This window comes from Typopeltis vanoorti, chromosome 4, assembly GCF_054136105.1.
Source record: "Typopeltis vanoorti isolate ZY-2024b chromosome 4, IOZ_Tvanoo_1.0, whole genome shotgun sequence".
Classification (NCBI taxonomy): Eukaryota; Metazoa; Arthropoda; class Arachnida; order Uropygi; family Thelyphonidae; genus Typopeltis; species Typopeltis vanoorti.
In genome coordinates, this window is record NC_143552.1 from 24,852,965 (window position 1) to 24,872,191 (window position 19,227).

At 36.7% G+C, this 19,227-nt stretch overlaps 1 protein-coding gene across 2 annotated transcripts in view; it reads left to right on the forward strand.

Moving 5' to 3' along the window:
• Nucleotides 1-19,227, forward strand: part of LOC150107168 (uncharacterized) — a 246,019-nt gene that overhangs the window by 174,176 nt on the left and 52,616 nt on the right. The gene's annotated exons all lie outside the window — the stretch shown is intronic.

Below are 19,227 nucleotides of genomic sequence, written 5' to 3' on the forward strand. Positions count from 1 at the left end.
AAAAATAAATATACCTTTCACAATTTTTTCTTAGCCTCTTCCTAAATATGCTTGCATAAAACTTAGAACATTCAGAAGAAAAATTCTTTTGTAATTCTTACTTTCTGTTATTTCCCTTTTTATGCTTAGGTCTTATGAGAGCTAATCTAATCATGATTAGATTAGCTCTCATAAGACTGAACTTGGGACCAAAAACTTGGAATCTCTGACCTGGCATTCTTGAATTATGCAGTTAGGGCACTGTAAAAATATTACACTTCATATTTGATTATTTCTAGTTGAATGTCAACTACTCCAGTTGCCTTTCCAATATAAGTTTTTAATGATTTTTTTTTAACCTCAAGTCTTTAAATGTGCTTCTGATTGTATGCTTCATATTTTTTGCAATCAGGGGTACATGATTATTTTAATAAAACAAAGTGACTGTTATATCACTTGTTTCATTTGAATCATTCAAAGTACTTTCTCCAGACAACTAGGATATATTTATCTTTGGTCACATCCATTATAAAGAGGAATAATCCATGAACTTGTCAGCAGATTCTTCAACATCCAAGTAATCTTTTTAGCTATTTTTCAATTTTTATGTCCCTGTTATTATCTCTGACTCCTTTTACATACTCTTTCTTCCATTTCTCAGCTTTTTACCAATAGACCCAGAATGTTTTGACACTTTCCTGACATTTGTCTTTTGTTTTCTTACCAGAATCTTCTGAGAATGTGTGTGTGTGTGTGTGTGTTTAGCTACTTTTATGCATTGTTATGCTTTGTGTATTCTCTTGGAGCACATGCTTGACATGTTTTCTAGGAACTTTCAATACACTCTGCCTTTTTAACGTCCCAAGTTCGTCATGGAATTCCCCCCCCCCCATCTTTGCAGACAACTTTACCACATGCTTCTCACTGAATTGATCAGTGTTCACTTCAGTCTGCCACTTGAGTGTCCAAGGTTTTTTTTTTTTAATTTGATTACACATTCTTTTTTTCAGTATGGTATTCAATTTTATCTCGATCAAAATGAAATGGTGATCATTTCCTATTTCAGACCTCCTCTATATTCTTGTCCTAAACCAGCATGAAGATTTAACTATTAACATGAGCATTGTCAATGATTCTCATGTTTTGTGAATTTATGTACATCTTTAGCAAATTGTATTATTTATGACTAGGTCATGTCCTGAACAGACATCAGCAGGTGTTTCCCATTTATTATCATCTTTGCACTTTTGTTGAAATTTTTCCAAAAACATTTCTGTGCATTGGGATTCATTTATCACTGTTTAGATCATAAACAGCTTTTCCTTTTGATGTCAGCTATCATTACTCATATTCCCCCACTTCTTCCTTAGTAGAGTAAAATGCGTGAGAAAACGCAGAAATAAATTTGTGTCCAATTCCTCAGTTTGATATTTTTTCACCTCACTTGATATTGCCTGTCATTCAAGAAGTTTATCCTTGTGTTTAGTGTTGAAAATGTTTTGTTTACTCCTTCCTTTGTCAGAATGTAACATCTTGCTATTTAAAAGAATTTTGTTTGCCAATAAGAATACAGTTTGGCTTACTAAATCATATTGTAAGGACTAGATTTTTGCATCATGAGAAGGCAAGGATTGGACACAAGGTCAGAGGCTACACTCAGTTCTCACCATTTTTTAAATGGCTATGTTGAGGTCTTTTTCTAGTTAGCTAGCTTTGACCCTTAAGCAATCTCCACTTTATTCCAAATGATATTTGTTATTTATTAGTTTCATTGCTCGGGATTCCGATTCCAACACAGACAGGTACATAAAGGTTTTAAATTTTTATGTAGAATCAGCTTCTTTTATGACATCTGGTCAGAAATATACTTAATATTCATAACAAACAAAGTGGTGAAGAAACAAAGGTTTCTTCACCACTTTGTTTGCTGAACATTTTATTTAACATTCAAGTACACCGAATTCTCCATTTACACGGTAGATTGGTTCCAGAAAAATCCATGTAAATGAAAACCGCGTAAAAAAGAATACACTCCATATGAAAAAATAGAAGAATGGTTTCAGATACGAAAACCTAATACGAACAATAAGTTATTTTCAAACAAAACAGATGAAAATCATTGAATAAAATGCTATTTAATTTTAATGGAATATTTTTTATTTTAAATACTTATTTAATGTATATGTATGTTTCTTAAAGAAAATAGTGTGTCACTAATAAAACAGAAATTTGAAAAGGCCCAAATACACCTTCGCATATGGTTATTAGTTACTAAATTTTATTCCCCATGACTTTCTGATAGTAGCTGCATTTTTTTGTGTGAAACTGGAATTAAATCACTTCCATCACTTGAAACACTTTGGCCATCCTGTTCATACTGCAATAGCGAAACATTTTCTAAAGTAAAAGGAACTAAATTAGCACTAATTTTCAATAATTCTGAATTTTTTTTTTTACCACGAACTCTGTAATTAATCATTGATATCCTGTTTTGACTAGATCTTTTCTGCACCATACATGACTTTAGTTCACGTTTAAGCTGTTCAGCTCGTTCAGAATTTAGATCATGTGTAAGAAAATGACTTTGCAATTTACTAGCCATTTTGAACCCTTCTTAAATTAATCCTGCAATGAGTGGAATCTCTTCATCATCATCACTTTTTTCTTTTTCATTGAGATTCTCAAGGACAGCTTCTGTTATTTCATCATCACTAACAGCCTTGTCAACCATCAATTCTTCAATATCTGCAGACGAAAAATCATCAAATCCTTCTCTGCCAACTGCATGTGCTAATCTGATTATATTGGGATATTCAGTTGTATGCAAAGGTACAGTGTGTTTCTTTTTCACACATTCTGGCCAAGTAGCTTTCCAGCTTGCATTTAAAGTTGATGGTTTCAATTCTGATAATGCCAGCTTACCAAGTTTGATGCAATCCAAAATAGAAAATTTCTTCTATTTTCTATTTTGGATTGCATAATAGAAAATATTATGCAATCCAATATTGCATAATATTGCAATATTGGATTGCACATACCTTCAAAACTTATGTAGTAAGTTTTGAAGGTAGCGATCACACCCTGGTCTGGTGGTTGTATTAGGTGGCAGAAAACAAAATTCCACATTTGGGTGTTCTAAAACAGGATTGCCAGGTGCATTGTCTATAATCAGTAAAACTTTGTTTTACTGATTTACCAACCTTTTTTGTTTGCCTTCCTGGTAAGTGCACTGGTAACATGTTAAAATCCACACTCTTCATTGCCTTTCCTGTGGTCTTAGACACAAACAAAACTTTCATGAACAAAGCACAAGACGCGTAACCAGCATCTTGTGCTTTGTTCCGTGTACAAGACGGAATTGTAAACAAGAAATGATTGTTTAGCAAACAGCTTAACTCCTTCCAAGCAGCTTTATTTAGGCGGGCCTCCTGTAACGAACCAACTTAACTTCGAGGAATCAGCATAGTACTCTTCTGCTTCCAGGAACCAACGGCAAGTGAATATAATGGATCATCTGTCGGCTTAACTTTGGTGAATCGTAACTACAAAAATTTATTTCTTTTTGTTGTCACCACAATTGTCTACATTCTGTAGCTTAAAGTAATCCCTGAAATTTAAAGCATCGAGGGAGTTCCCCAAAATTCAAGTTTAAGTACATATAAACCGTACTAGGAAATGATAATTATAAGTACCCTTTTTGACAGAACTGAATTCAAACAGAAATTTTAAAAATAAGTGCCATTTGAACCGTGCTAAATCAAAATATGCCATGTAAAAATGGAATTGCTTTTGTTTTCTAAACCATGTTATTTCGAAATCATGTAAAAAAAAAAAAAAGAGTCATGTAAAAAGAGAATTAGCTGTATTTGCATTGTGTCCTACTTAAACCTTGGACAAGTGCAAAGTTCTAGTAGCTTGTATGCCAATAAAACAAGCCAGCTAAGCAGTCCTACTTTCTCTGAATTAATGGATTCATAATGTATTTCTTAATTTAAATTTGATTAGTATATTTGACTGTGCTACATTTAATTCAATTATGCATTATATTGTTAATCAGAATTCAAAATGACAGTTAAGTATACCATTTTTAGTGAGTTTAATGGATTTTACTTTGAATTAAATTTTAGTTGAGTTGCACTACATATTGAAGAATTATTGTGGATTCAATGCAGTTCTGAAATTATTATTATTATTATTACTGCATATGGATCCGAGATCTGGGTAGAAATCAAAAACCACAGAGGAGTTCTGAGAAAGATTAGGGGAGCAAGCAGATGGGATCAGTGGATATTAAAAATGAGGACGTTAAGAATGAATTTGACATTGCTGAAATATAAGATCTAATAATATTGGAATCTTGACAGATGATGATTAGTTTGGAGGAAAATTGTTGATAGAAAGTTAGTAATGCTATGTTTTAATAAATTATAAAAATAGAGGAAAATTCACTTTAAAACTTTTAAATCTCAGCACTTGCTAAGAGTAGGTGTTATCAGAATTGAAACCATCAACTTTATATTTGAATTTTCTGCATCAGAACTTATGAACAGTGGTGATTACATTAGATTTTTCGAAGGGGAATGGGGGAGGACATCATATTCGATGGTTGTCCTCATTAACAAACATCTGAATGATCAGTTTTGAGTTTTTTATTTTATTTTATTTTTTTTATTATTTGAGTTGATTAGTATTTGATGTTCAGATATTAGGTCACTATCAAAATCAGCATTGGAGTGATTGATTGTTGCATTCTTCTAGTATTAGGTTAGAGAGGTTGAATATTAGGAGTTAGATGTTGTACCATCATTTTGTTTTTTCATAAATTAAAGATGTCAAGAACTTATATTCTTGGTTTAATCCTTTAACTAAGTGTAAGCAAACAAAGTTTGCCCCTGAACTATTTTCAGGATTGGGCAACTCGTATATAGAGGCTAATGACTTCATATCACTTGCATTACTATCATGTAATATACAAAGTACATATCTTTATGGACATGTATACTGCTATGATGTCATTAGCCTCTATTTACAAGTTGCCCAGTCCTGAAAATAGTTCACGTGCAAGCTTTGTTTGCTTACACTTGGATAAAGGATTAAACCAAGAATATAATTTCTTGGCATCTTTAAGTTATAGTATAACCAAGTGGGAAAACTTCCAAGATTTTGTTGTTGTTTTTTTGTTTAAGCCAATATAGAATACAGTTGAAAGTTTATTTTTCACTTGGTTAGAATATAATAAATTTAGTTTAATCCTTTATCCAAGTGTGAGCAAACAAAGTTTGCACCTGAAAGTATCTTCAGGACTGGGGTAAGGTGGTGCAACTCATTGCAAAGGTGGAGCAAGATAACATCACTCCTATCTCAGTATCTCCCATAATGCAAAACACATCACCTTGCAGATATGTATAATGTTATGAATTTAGGGAAGGGTCACTACCCAGACTAGTTTCGACCTTTATTGAGGTCTCTTCAGTTTGAGCCAGGCCCAATTGGAGATACCAGGCAGAAGCACTAGCAAGGTCATCTCTACGTATAGGAGTTGCCAAACGGTGTGCCACCTTTTTATTAAATTACTCTGGATTTCGAGAAAGATGTTGAAAGTTTATTTTTCACTTGGTTAGACTATAATAAATTTAATTTAATCCTTTATCCAAGTGTGAGCAAACAAAGTTTACACCTGAAAGTATCTTCAGGACTGGGGTAAGGTGGTACAACACCAGGGCACTCCTTGCAAAGGTGGGGCAAGCTACCAACAGTCCTATCTCAGTATCTCCCATAATGCAAAACACATCTCCTTGCGCATATGTCTAATGTTATGCATTAAGGGAAGGGCCACAACCCAGACTAGTTTCGACCTTTATTGAGGTTTCTTCAGGTGGCACACTTTTGGCAACTCCTATATGTAGAGATAACCTTGCTAGTGCTTCTGTCTGGTATCTCCACTTAGGCCTACCTCCCACTGAAGAGACCTCAATAAAGGTCGAAACTAGTCTGGATAGTGGCCCTTCCCTTAATGCATAACATTATACATATCCGCCAGGAGATGTGTTTTGCATTATGGGAGATACTGAGATAGGAGTGATGTTAGCTTGCTCCACATTTGCAACGAGTTTCCCGGTGTTGTACCACCTTACCCCAGTCCTGAAGATACTTTCAGGCGCAAACTTTGTTTGCTCACACTTGGATAAAGGATTAAACTACATTTATTACAATACAGAATACAGTTTGATCAGATAAATTTGGTTCCAAATTGGCAGCCTATTCTTTTTTAATTCCAGTACTGAGTTGCCACTAGCATGCTGAAATAGCACTAATGGAACTGAAAGTTCCCAGGATTTTACTGGCCCTAGATGTGAATACAGCCACAGAATTATATGATATATGTACTTGCGTACTTTCAAATCTAAAAGCACACCCCAACTCAAGATCACCAGAGTTAAAGATCGGTACTATAGCATAAGAAGCCTGAATGCAAAGAAATGGAGTTAGCTGAGGAATTAGATGAGTACCAGATCGACCTAATAGGGATGACTGAAACAAAAAAGACAAAAATTGGTGAGATCTTTCTGAGCAATAAATACAAAATGTTATATTCAGGCAATGACAATCAAGGAAAAGAATGGGTAGCCATAGTATTCAACACTAAATACGAGGCTAATCTTCTTGAATGGCAGGCAATCGCAATTAGAGTGATATGGGCAAATTTCAGAATGGGCAGCTGGACAATGAGACTTATTTGTGCCTATGGTCCCAAAGAAGGCTCTACAAAGGTAGAAGTGGAGGAATTTTTTGAGGCTCTAGAGAAAGCTACTGACACAATGAAAAAGGAAAAGTTGGTCCTTGTTGAGGATCTAAATAGCAGAGTAGGAAGTGATTGTCAGACATACAAAAATGTTTTGGGAAAATTTGGAGAAAAGAGGAAAGCTAATAATAATGGTAAATACCTGTTGGATTTCTGCTCAGGACATGGACTGGTTATTACTAACACCATGTTCCAACATAAAAATGTGCACAAATTCACATGGAAAGAAGAGGCAAGGAATAAGAAAAGTCTCATTGACTATGTTATTGTTGATAGTGATGTTTTCTCCCTGGTGCAGAACACCAGGAAGAAAATCAGAGGATATGAAATTGGAAGTGATGAGCAGGATAAAATTGAATTTCATATTGTGAAAAGAATGACATGTAAGAAAGTTCTAAAGCGAATAAAAGTTGAGCAGCTCTCAGATGTGAACTGTAGACTAAAATACACAAAGATTATAGAAGAAAAAATGAAAGAGTTTGAGAACAGGAATCAAACCTTGGAGATTCACTGGCAAGACTTGAAGAAAACATTGATTGATTCTGCCAGAGAGGCATGTGGTGAGGTTGCCTGCAAGGATAGAAAAATCAGAACTCCATGGTGGACACAGGTAGTTAAAGAGGCAATGAAGGAAAAGAAGAAAGCATATCAAAAGTTCCTGGCAGATAAGTTAGCATGTGCTCTTAGAGAATACAGAGACAAGTGTAAGATAGCTAAACACTGTAAAACTAGCTAAACAAAAGTCATGGGAGGACTTTGGCAAGAACACAGAAAATAAATATCAAGAAGATGGTAAGATATTCTGGAGATTGTTGAAGAAGCTTAGAAATGGAGGAAAGAGTGCTGTAAAAGGAGTTAGAAATTATGAAGGTGACATGAGAATGGGAGAAAAAAGATATCCTTGAAGTATGGAGTAATTACTTTGAAAAACTGCTAAATGAAACAAGTAGTGATGACAGCACAGTGGTAAAAAACACTCAACAGGTATACAGTCAGGAATACATATCCATACTTGAAGTAGAAAAAAAGCCATCAAAGGCTTGAAATATGGAAAGGCAGCAGGAGTAGATGATATTTGATCAGAAATGCTGAAGTAATGTGGTATAAAAGTCTTAAAGTGGCTTCACTGCACAGTTCAGAAGGCCTGGGCAGAGAGACGAATTCCTGATGATTGGAGTAAAGCTGTAAAACCCATATATAAAAAGGGAAATAAAACTGAATGTGAGAATTACATTGGCATTTACCTACTGAGTGTTCTGGGCAAGATTTATGCCAGTATATTTGAGAAACTGTTGAGAAGAATTGTGGAAGAAAAGCTTGGTGAAGAACAAGCTGAATTCAGGCCAAATAGAGGCTGTCAGGATCAGATCTTCACTTTACGACAAATAGTTGAGAAAGCATGGAAATATAACAAAGTTCTATATTTAAGTTTTGTCGATCTGGAAAAGGCATACGACAAGGTGCCAAGAGAGAAGCTATTCAATAATACTACAGTTATATGGTGTCAATGGGGCATTATATCAAGCAATACTTAGTCTTTATTTGAGTTGCAAGTCAGCAGTTAGAATTGAAGGAAGTACAGGAAGATGGTTTAATGTTAAATCTGATGTCAGACAAGGATGTACATTATCCTCTGTTATTCATTATCTATATGGATCACATTATGAAGGAAAGTGATATTAAACCTGATATCAAAATTGGAGATGTTAATGTCAGCTCTTTGCTTTACGGACGATGTAATACTTCTAAATAAATCCGCTACAAGTTTGCAAGATTCCCTGACTAAATTAAATAACTGTTGTAATTGATATGGCATAAAGGTCAGCAATAAAAAGACAAAGACAATGAAAATAGGCAGAATCGTTGAAAATGTCAACTGTGTTTTGAATGGGAACCTGTGGAACAAGTAAAACATTTCAGCTACTTAGGCACGATTTTTAGTGAAGATGGTAAATTAAATATAGCAATAGACAACAGAATCAACAAAGCTGGTATGGTAGGAAATCAATTAAATAAATTCATATGGAATAAGAGAGAATTTAGTCAGAACACTAAATTAGCTGTATACAAGACAGTGTTCAAACCAGTTTTAACTTATGGATCTGAGAGCTTGGTCAGAAGTAAAACTTGACCAAAGACTAGTGACCGCAGATATGAGAATCCTCAGAAAGATTAGAGGCGTGAACAGATGGCATCAATGGCAATATCATATTAAAAACGAGGATATTATGAAAGAACTTGACATTGTCAGCATCCAGGAATGCATTAGCAGAGCTAATCTCAGGTGGTATGGTCACTTGAATAGAATGGGCAAGGAAAGATTAGCAAAACAAGTGTTCTCTGCCAGATTGGCAGGAAAACGACCCAGAGGAAGACCAAGATATAGGTGGATTGATACTGTAGAAATTGGTGGAAAATTGTTGATAGGAAGTTAGTAATAATGTAAATTTTTCATGTAGTACTATTATATCCTGTCATACCCCTTGAGGGTACATGTCAGAGAGAATGATAGAATGGCAACATCTTTCACATTGTCTCAGATCAGAGTGGGTACCAAGTTGAAAGAATGGAATAGTTCCATCGCATAAAGGAGTCTCCAAGACAAGTAGCAAATTTTTGACAGTAAACATCTCAGCAGCATGGTCAAGATATTGAAGAAGTTAGTTAATAGGGAACTACAGGAATAGGTGGATAGGAATTTGCTACTGTAGTGGGAACGGCATTGTTTTGTTCAGAAATTCAGGTTGTTCTCATGGTGTCCAGGCAGATCACCATGAGAACACACAATTTACAGACAAAAAATACTGTTGTCAATGGTGATGAGCAGTAGATGGCATTGATTGTAGTTGTGTGAAGTGGGAGAATTAAGTAGTAGGAAATATGATGATCTCCAAGCAATGGATTAATATGGTAGAAAGTGCCTTAGACGATAGAAATATAAAATCTGATAATGTTGGAGTCTTGACAAGTAACAGACTGATTTGGTGGAAAATTTTAGATAGAAAGTTAGTAATGATGTAAATTTTTCATGTAGTACTATCATATCCTGTATACCCCATTGAGGGTACATGTCAGGAATTTGATGATGTACTTGTGTATTATAAGAATGCTAGAATGGCAACATCTTTCACATTGTCTCAGATCAGAGTGGGTACCAAGTTGAAAGAATGGAATAGTTCCATTGCATAAAGGAGTCTCCAAGACAAGTAGCAAATTTTTGACAGTAAACATCTCAGCAGCATGGTCAAGGTATTGAAGAAGTTAGTTAATAGGGAACTGCAGGAATAGGTGGATAGGAATTTGCTACTGTAGTGGGAACAGCATTGTTTTGAGAAGGTTGTCATGCCGTAGCTTACTCACTTTTTATAATAAAGTGACATCTGAGTTTGATAAAGGTTAATGGCTCTATGATGATAATGCTAGACTTGACAGGATACCTCAAGAAGCTCTGTTACATAAATTTCAGCAAATGGGGATGGATGTGAAGCTGGTGATGTTGTTTAGATGGTGGCTGATGAAGAGAAATTAGGGACCAGGAGAAGACCTGTGACTAGTGGTATGCTGCAGGACACCACTTGGACCTCTGCTATTTAATTTGTACGTTAATTACGTAGGAAATGATCTGAGAGTAATATTCAGTTCTTTACTGATGATGCAAAATTGGTTAGAGCAGTAGGTAATAGAGATGAGGCAGAGATCATACAGAATGATTTAAATAGACTAGCAGCATGGGCAAAGGAGAATGACTGTCAGTTTCATGGTTCAAAGATTAAGGTAATTCATTTTGAGATGAAAAGATTTCAGCTCTGTGCTATATTGATCGAGCTGGGTTGTAAGAAACCGATGATGCTAAAGATTTGGGGGATGTTGGTTAAATTTCAGGGGACATTACAAAAGTAGCTAAAGTACCTCATAGAGATACCTTGTTATAGAAAAACAGAGAGACACATGGTTATTTTACCTCATTGATTGATTGATTGATTATTTATTATTATTGACTGCTCCATGGAGTTCTTTGGAGGGAGACCCTAAACATCATGCAAAGCATTAATCAACATTTGTGCAATATTTATCATATTTTGCTATATCTATTGATTTACTACTCTCCAAGCAAAAAAATCCACTCGTGACACCCCTGCTAATGGCCCCTAGTTCTTCCACTTCCAGACCTGTTCCGAAAAATTTCCTATTTATTAATCTTGTAAAAACCATTCAGCAATTTGCATGTCTCAATTATATCACCCCTTTTTCTTCCTGTCAGTCAATTTCTGGAACCCATAAATCTTTAACTTCTCTTCATAAGATTCATTCCATAGACCTGCTACCATCTTGGTGGATCCTCTCTACCTCCTCCTTATTCCCAGTAAATCCAGATCTGCACACAGTAGTCAAGATGGGGTCTTACCAAGGCTCTATAAAGATGTATAATAACTTGATTAATGAAGAATTCTCTGATGAGAATTCTTCCTTAATCAAGTAATCTGATGAGCTGCTGTAGCGACTTTTGCAGTATGATCTCTAAATTTTAACTCCATATCAACTAACACCCCCAAATCCCTCACTTCATCAATTTCCTGGAATACAGTTCCATCTACGTGGTACTCAGCTGTCATGATAATCTGGTAATCTGCCATGCTGTGGCACCAATCCAAGCAATCTCCTAAGTTTGTCATACTTGCAAAAGTGGGTGTGGGATCCCAATGATGGTAGCCTGGAAGATAGGATAGTAAAAAAAAAAAAAAAAAAAAAAAAAAAAAAAAAAAAAAAAAAACTCAAAATGAAAAGAGCCAGTACCAACACTTCGAAGTCTCCTCAACCACAAATAGGTGGCTCACATGGGGGGGGGGGGGGGGGCTAGAATGTGAAGGGTATAATGTGTTCAGTGAGGATAGAGAGAAAAGATTGGGGGGGGGTAATTATTACGTGCCTCCATAGCACAACTGGAAGAACAACAGTACATTACATTCTTCGACTGGAAAAGGCCCAAGTTCGATTCTCATCATGACGAAAGGAATCTTTTCTTTCTTTTTCTTTCTTTTTTTTTTTTTTTTTTTCAATTGAAGGTCAGTTAGCCAATCTCATATGGAGTAGGGTTTCTTCTTCCAGAAATTCAGGTTGTTCTCATGGTGTCCAGGCAGATCACCACGAGAACACACAATTTACAGACAAAAAATACTGTTGTCGATGGTGATGAGCAGTAGATGGCATTGATTGTATTTGTGTGTAGTGGGAGAATTAAGTAGTAGGAAATATGATGAGATGTGTATAGCAGCGTGAACTAGAGTGCTCTCTTGTGATGAGCCTTTGGACTCATCACAGGAGATTCCGAGAGCTGAATGGTTTTTGACATTCCCTGGTCTATAGAAGCAACCAACTATATATTTTGTTCTGCTGGCCATTATCTCACAACAGATGGTCTCAAATGTTCTATTTTCACTGACCTTGCAGTTGGACTCCTATTCTCTTTGGTTACAGTTCATCGATGAATGTTTTGTTATGTGACATCTCAAGGATTCCAAGGGCTCATTGCAGGAGGGCATTAGTTCAATTTGTTACACATACATCTCATTCTGTGACACCTCTGAGTCTTGAGCATGAATACTTCATCTTCAGTTGTTTCGATGGCTTTAACTAAGTCTCAACCAAGTAACGATACACTTTTCGATAACAGAAATAAGAAACAAAAGATTCAATACCAGTTTTTCTATTCACCTCTGCAACAGGGAAAAGCCAGGAGAGAAAATGTCACTCTTCTTCATTCAAAAGGGTCTAGAAGGACTGGCTCTTTCCCTCCAAACAGTTAAGAAACTACGTTCTGGTGATATCATCATAGAAACAACATCTCAACAACATTCAAAAAACCTACTTAGAGTTACATCAAATGGGTGGAATATCAGTAACAGTTACACCCCATAAAACATTCAATTCCTGTATAGGATTGATCTCAGAATGGGATCTCTTAGATGTTCTTGATGAGGAGATATGTTCAAGGCTGAAAGATTGCAGATGATAGGTATGAGGTGCATCCTGATCTGTAGGGATGGTCATCTGGTTCCAACCAGAAACATCATCCTTACCTTTGATATTCTTAAGCCTCCAGCATCTGTTAAAGTGGGATATCTCAATTGTCCTGTTAGACTCTACATCCCTAATCCACTGAGATGTTTCAAATGCCAGAAATATGGACATGCCCAAATTGCTTGTTGTGACTGTCCCCTATGCCCAATGTGGTAGTTATTTATTTAGTGTATGGCATAATAAAGAAACATGACATCAGAATATATAAATACATATTTGTGCAGACAATAAAAATGAAACAAGTAATGCACATATACAAATATCAGGTAAAAAAAAAAATCTAAAATTTTAAGCCTAGTTCAGATAGCCAATCAAGAGCTGAAGGATCTGCCTCAAAAAAGTCTCTCAGGTCACTAGGGTAGGCTCTTATGCTGCAGTTTTCCACAATGTGCTGGATGTTTTGATTTATGGCCCCACAGTCACATTGGGGGTGTAGGTGATCTTCCCCACTTGTATAAACTGTCTGCACAGATACCATGTCCTGTGCATATTCTATTTAGGCTTTTCCATAGGTGATGTGGAAGCTCAATCCCTTTTGGATTTTAAGTCTGGTGGCGATTTTTCTTTCCAAGTTTCTAGCCATTTTGAATTAACATTGAAATTGCTATTGACTAGTTCTTCAGCCAGTATTAGTGGAGCCCGTCGGGATTTAAGACGATTCATGTGTATATATGGCAGGTCTTCATGTATCGGCAACAGGGGATTGCTGTTTATTTTTTTGTATTCTTTTACTAGAGCATTTTGTCTGCGTGTGGTGCAGTATTGCTCAAAGTTGGAAGCCAATGGGGGGGGGGGGGGATTTGACACAACCTGTTATTGTCCTCATCGCTGCATTTATTTGTGTGTCGATTTTCTTGATATGAAGGCTGTTTAGCCATACTGGTGAACAATATTCTGCCGCAGAGTAGACTAAGGCCAACGTGGAGTATCGCAGTGTAATAGCAGAAGAACCCCATGTAGAACCACACAGTTTTTGTATGATGTTATTACGGGTTCTGATCATTAAAGAGAGATTCTCCAGATGTCTTTTGAAAGATAGTGTTCTTTCCAGGGTAACACCCAGATATTTAAGGGAAATCTTGATGCTGCAGCATTGTGTTGTTAAAGCTGACCTGAAATTTCCTATTTGCCAATTTGGTGTTTGGGTGAAAAGAGCTAACCTCACTCTTATTGAGGTTTGGTGTTAGTCTCCATTTATGAAAGTATTCACCAATGGTTCTAAGGTCATTTGTGAGAATATCTTCTGTTACTTCAATGCTCTTGTGTTGGATGGCGAGGACTATGTCATCAGCATAAGCAAATTTTTTTGACCTAGTTTTCAGTAGATCAGATGTATATAAGTTGACTAAAATTGGTGCTAATACTGAGCCCTGTGGGAGCACATTGTTCAGCTTTCTCAGTTTGCCCATTTTGTTTCCCAGTACCACATGGAAGAACCTGTCAGAAAGCATGTTACCAATAAATCTTATGATGGATTGGCATGGTATGACTTGTATCAGCTTGTATAGCATCCTCTCTTTCCATACCATGTCATATGCAGCAGTAAGGTCAACAAACAAACACAACAGAGGTTTTCAAACATCTCTGGAAGCCTGCTTCGATATGGGTAGTAAGGCTTAGTACTTGGTCCATACAACTACGTTGAGTCCTAACGCCTACTTGCTGCAGATATTTTTTGGCCCAATTACAGCAACCAAAATATAAGAGGACGCCCGTGAATCAAGCGCAGTGACATGTATAAGAAGAGCTCCTGATTGGGATAAGTTTTCTAGGAATAATTAAATATATATGCATAATTGTTTGAGTAAGAGAGGCTGTAAATGTTGTGCACTACCGGTATTATTACTGTGGGGGATTTTTTTTGCCAAAACTTAATTATGAAATCGTTATTATTAGACTTAGTAAACTGCAAAAAATGGCGGCATCATTGTCATTCCATGACTTTAATTTAGATTTCAGTCGTTTTGTTAAGTGTGAGGTCTGTTATATGTATTCTTTCGATTACATAAATGATTTGTGGATATTTGGTGAGGATGGAAGGAGGGTGTGTGCGAAGTGTGACCTGAATGAGGAATTGATGAATACAAATATGAAATTGATGACAGAAAGTGTTGGTAGTGTGTCGCGGAGAAAATGAGTGCATTTTTGAAAGAGAAGAATGGTGAGAAAGAAAGGCAAAAAAATGTTAAAAAATCAGTAAAAAAGAAAAAGAGCGATTTGAAAACCGTAACGGATGTTAAAAGGGATGAAAGTGAGATGAGAGTGGCGGAAGGAAACGAAATTGAGAGAACGAATGAAATTAGAAATGGCGTGATGCAGAAATTGAAAGTAAAAAAAATCGAAAGAATGGACGATAGTGAAAAAAGAATGAATGATAGCGAAAGTTCGATGCATGTTGGACGGAAAGTACAGAAACAAAGGAAGATGAATGAGTGTGAAAATGGGAAGAATGATAGCGAAAGTTGGACCAAAAGTACAGAAACAAAGAAGGGTGAATGGGAGTGAAAGTGAAAGTAAGAAGAGGGGGTTGAGAGTTAGAAAGATTGAATGATAGAGAGAATGTGTCGCGAGATTCGGAAGTTGAATTGGATTGGATGAGGCAAGAAACAAAATGGATGCGGAATGAAATTAAGAAAATTCGAGTAAGAACTATTAAAATAAATAATGATGGCATGAAAGAGTTAAAGAAAGATGAGCGAGTGGTGTTGTATGGCGACTTCATTATTAAAGGTGTGCTGGAGGATGGAATGCACAAGGTATGTTTTCCAGGCGCTAAAATGAGTAGAGTGATTGAGGCAGGAGCGAGCAAAAGAGTTAATAGTATTAATAGGTACGAATGATTTGAGAGAGGACAAAGAGTGTGTCAGAATGGATATCAGGAGGCTGCTTAGAAGGATAAATGAGAATAGTGTGACAAGAAGAGTAGTTAGCGTATTGCCTAGGTATGACTGTGGTGAAATGAGGTGGAGAGCAAGGATTATGAATGATATGCTGGCTGAGATGTGTGAGGAGACGGGAGTACAGATTGTTAATGTGTGGAATGAGTTTGAGGGACGAAGTGAGCTGTATGGGAGCGATGAACTGCATTTGAGTGGTTATGGTGTGAGTTGCTTGGAGAGACTGCTGCTGGAAGGTAGAGAAGTGAATAGAGAGAATGAATCAGATCGAGTGGGACGTGATGTGGAAGAGCAAAAGAGATTGAAGAGGTGGTTATGAATTGGAAGTGAGTGCTGTTTTCCAGGCACTAAAATGTGTAGAGTGATTGAGGCATTGGATATGAGGCAGGAGCAAGCAAAAGAGTTAATAGTATTAATAGGTACGAATGATTTGAGAGAGGACAAAGAGTGTGTCCGAATGGATATAGTCATACCAGGAGGCTGCTTAGAAGGATAAAAGAGAATAGTGTGACAAGAAGAGTAGTTAGCATGTTGCCTAGGTATGACTGTGGTGAAATGAGGTGGAGAGCAAGGATTATGAATGATATGCTGGCTGAGATGTGTGAGGAGACAGGAGTACAGATTGTTAATGTGTGGAATGAGTTTGAAGGATGAAGTGAGCTGTATGGGAGCGATGAACTGCATTTGAGTGGTTATGGTGTGTTGCTTGGAGAGATTGCTGCTGGAAGGTAGAGAAGTGAATAGAGAGAATGAATCAGATAGAGTGGGAAGTGATGTGGAAGAGCAAAAGAGATTGAAGAGGTGGTTATGAATGGGAAGTGAGTGCTATGAGTATAGAAAATGAGAGAATGGCTGTGCAAGAGGAGCAGGGAAACGGGGAGGCTCAGGGGGGGACAGGGGTACACAGCATGAGAAAGGTGGATGCTCCTAGAGGAGGTGAGCATGTGTAGGCAGGAAAGGAATGGGATGACCAGGAATCAAGAGGAAACAGTTGAAATTGAAAAGGGTTTTAAAATGAAGAAGCAGAAAGAGAAATGCCCCAGTTGAGCATGGAGAGATCACATCGAGTGAGTGGTATCAGTGGAACTAGCTGTAGATCCAGAAATGAGCTGTTGTGTTTGTATACAAATGCTAAAAGTATAAGAAACAAGGCAGATGAAATGGATGCACTAATTGCGTATGTTCACCCAAAGATTGTCAGAATAAATGAGACATGGTTGGAAGAGGATGACATCCTGACAGGAATAGAGATGGAAGAGTATGATGTGTTTCGTGAGGACAGAGGGGGTAAAAAGGGAGGGGGGGAGTGCTATTGATGATAGAGAAAGAGTTATGTCCATACAAAGTAGAGATGCAAGAGGAAATAGTGCAAGTGGTTTTGCGGCAGTATGGTGTGAGATAGAGGTGAATAGAATCAAATACTTGGTGGGATGTTGTTATAGACCAGGTAATGTGGATGGTAGCGATAATGAAATGTATAATCAAATTAGTCAAGCAAATAAGAAAACGGTGATCATTATGGGTGATTTTAATTATGACAATATACACTGGAATGATGAGATAGCAACTGAAGTGAAGAAAATGAGTTTCTTGAGTTTTTGAGGGATAACTACCTAAGACAGTATGTAACAGAGGGCACACGAGGATTAAGGGTCATGGATTTGGTCATCTCATCAGAGGATGAAATTATAAATGAGGTGTCAAATCATCCACCAATCGGTGAGAGTGACCATGAGGTGATTACCTGGGCAGTTGCCAGCAGTTCGAGGACCTCTGGGAGAAAAGGGTATATGTGGAACTACAGGGGGGGGGGGGGGTGATATTAAGAGCTCAGGAGACAGCTTGCGGGCATAGCATGGAATGAGGAGTTAGCTGGAAAAGAGATGAATGCAGCTTGGGGGATTTTCAAAAACTATTTAGTAGATGCAATGGCTAAATGTATTCCAAGGGTGAGAAGGTTAAATAAGGTGGGTGTGAGATGGATGAATAAAGAGATTAAGCATGCGATACAGAGAAAAAGGGCATTGTGAAGGCAGCATAAGAGAAGTGGAAATAACCAATTCCATGAGGTCTACAAAGACCAAACAAGGAGGGTGACTTGGTTAGTGAGGGTAGCTAAAGAGAGGTATGAACAGCAGTTGGCTAATGAAGCCAAAAAGAATCCTAAGGAGTTCTTTCGATATGTAGCCAGCAAAAGAAAGAATAATTATGGAAGAATGACATTGATTGGAGAAAATGGTATAAAGACAGCTGATGCAGAATGTGTGGTGGAGATACCTAATGAGCAGTTCATAAAGATCTTTCAATCTTGTGAGTAGGAAATGAGAGCAGTTGATGAAGGGGAGCAAGAGGTGTATGGGGAATTGAGTAAACTAGATGTTAATAAGGCTGTGGGACTTGATAATATATCACCACGTATTCTAAAAGAATGTGCCAGGGAGTTGACATATGGTTGCCTTGACTTATTTTTTTAATATGAGTCTTGCACTCGGTCAAGTTCCTAAGGAGTGGATGGAGGACAAGTTTGTGCCACATCATAAAGGAGGTGATCGAACTCAAGCATCAAACTATAGGCCTATCTGTGTGTCAGGTGTGGTTAAGTTGTTGGAGAAGTGTTGTGTCCCAATTTACGATTTCTACTCTAATCTTACAAATTCCTTTTATCTATATTCTTCCAACTTCTATGCCAGAGATTTTACCAAAACTTATACCAATATCTAAGTTATTGCTCCCCGTAGTACCCCTAATATTTGTATTTATACTGCGCCTTTTGGGATATTTAGTTTAGGATATTACATACATAAACAAGGAGAAAGAACTCAAATATATCTGAAAGTGTTACTATTGCAGTCGTGTCACTCCTCAACTTAAATTTTCCGCATGACTAAGTACAATATTTTCAAGTGGTTATCAACTGCACCATTTATGTTGTCATAAATAGGGAGAAAGTCAATCTCGAATATATCGCTTAGTATTTAAATAATATTGCAGTCGTGACTCTTAATCTCTTTCCTCAACATTAAATTTCCCACGTGATTAGGTACGATGATTTTAAGCGGTGCATTGGATTAGCAACATCAGACAACTCTTTTATCATTGAACAAAAGGTTTATTAAGTTTCTAAACATGATACAATTCAAATACTAAACTAAAATACTTATAGACTAACATTAAATCATTACAAGCAATATGGCTATTTGTGTTTATGCCGCCATACACATTAATTCATGAATTCACCTGATGTGAACAAATTAGATCAATTCACACTATCTGATTATTCATACTCAAGTAGATTAACAAATCATTCACTGCTAACACATACTTGTGACATTTCAGTTATTTTATACATTACATTAGGCATTCAATTCTTAGGATACGTAATTATTTAATTCACACTATTCCGTTATACCGTTATTTGCACTCACACACAATTATGTCATTTAAATATCTTGTGCAATATAATGGACATGC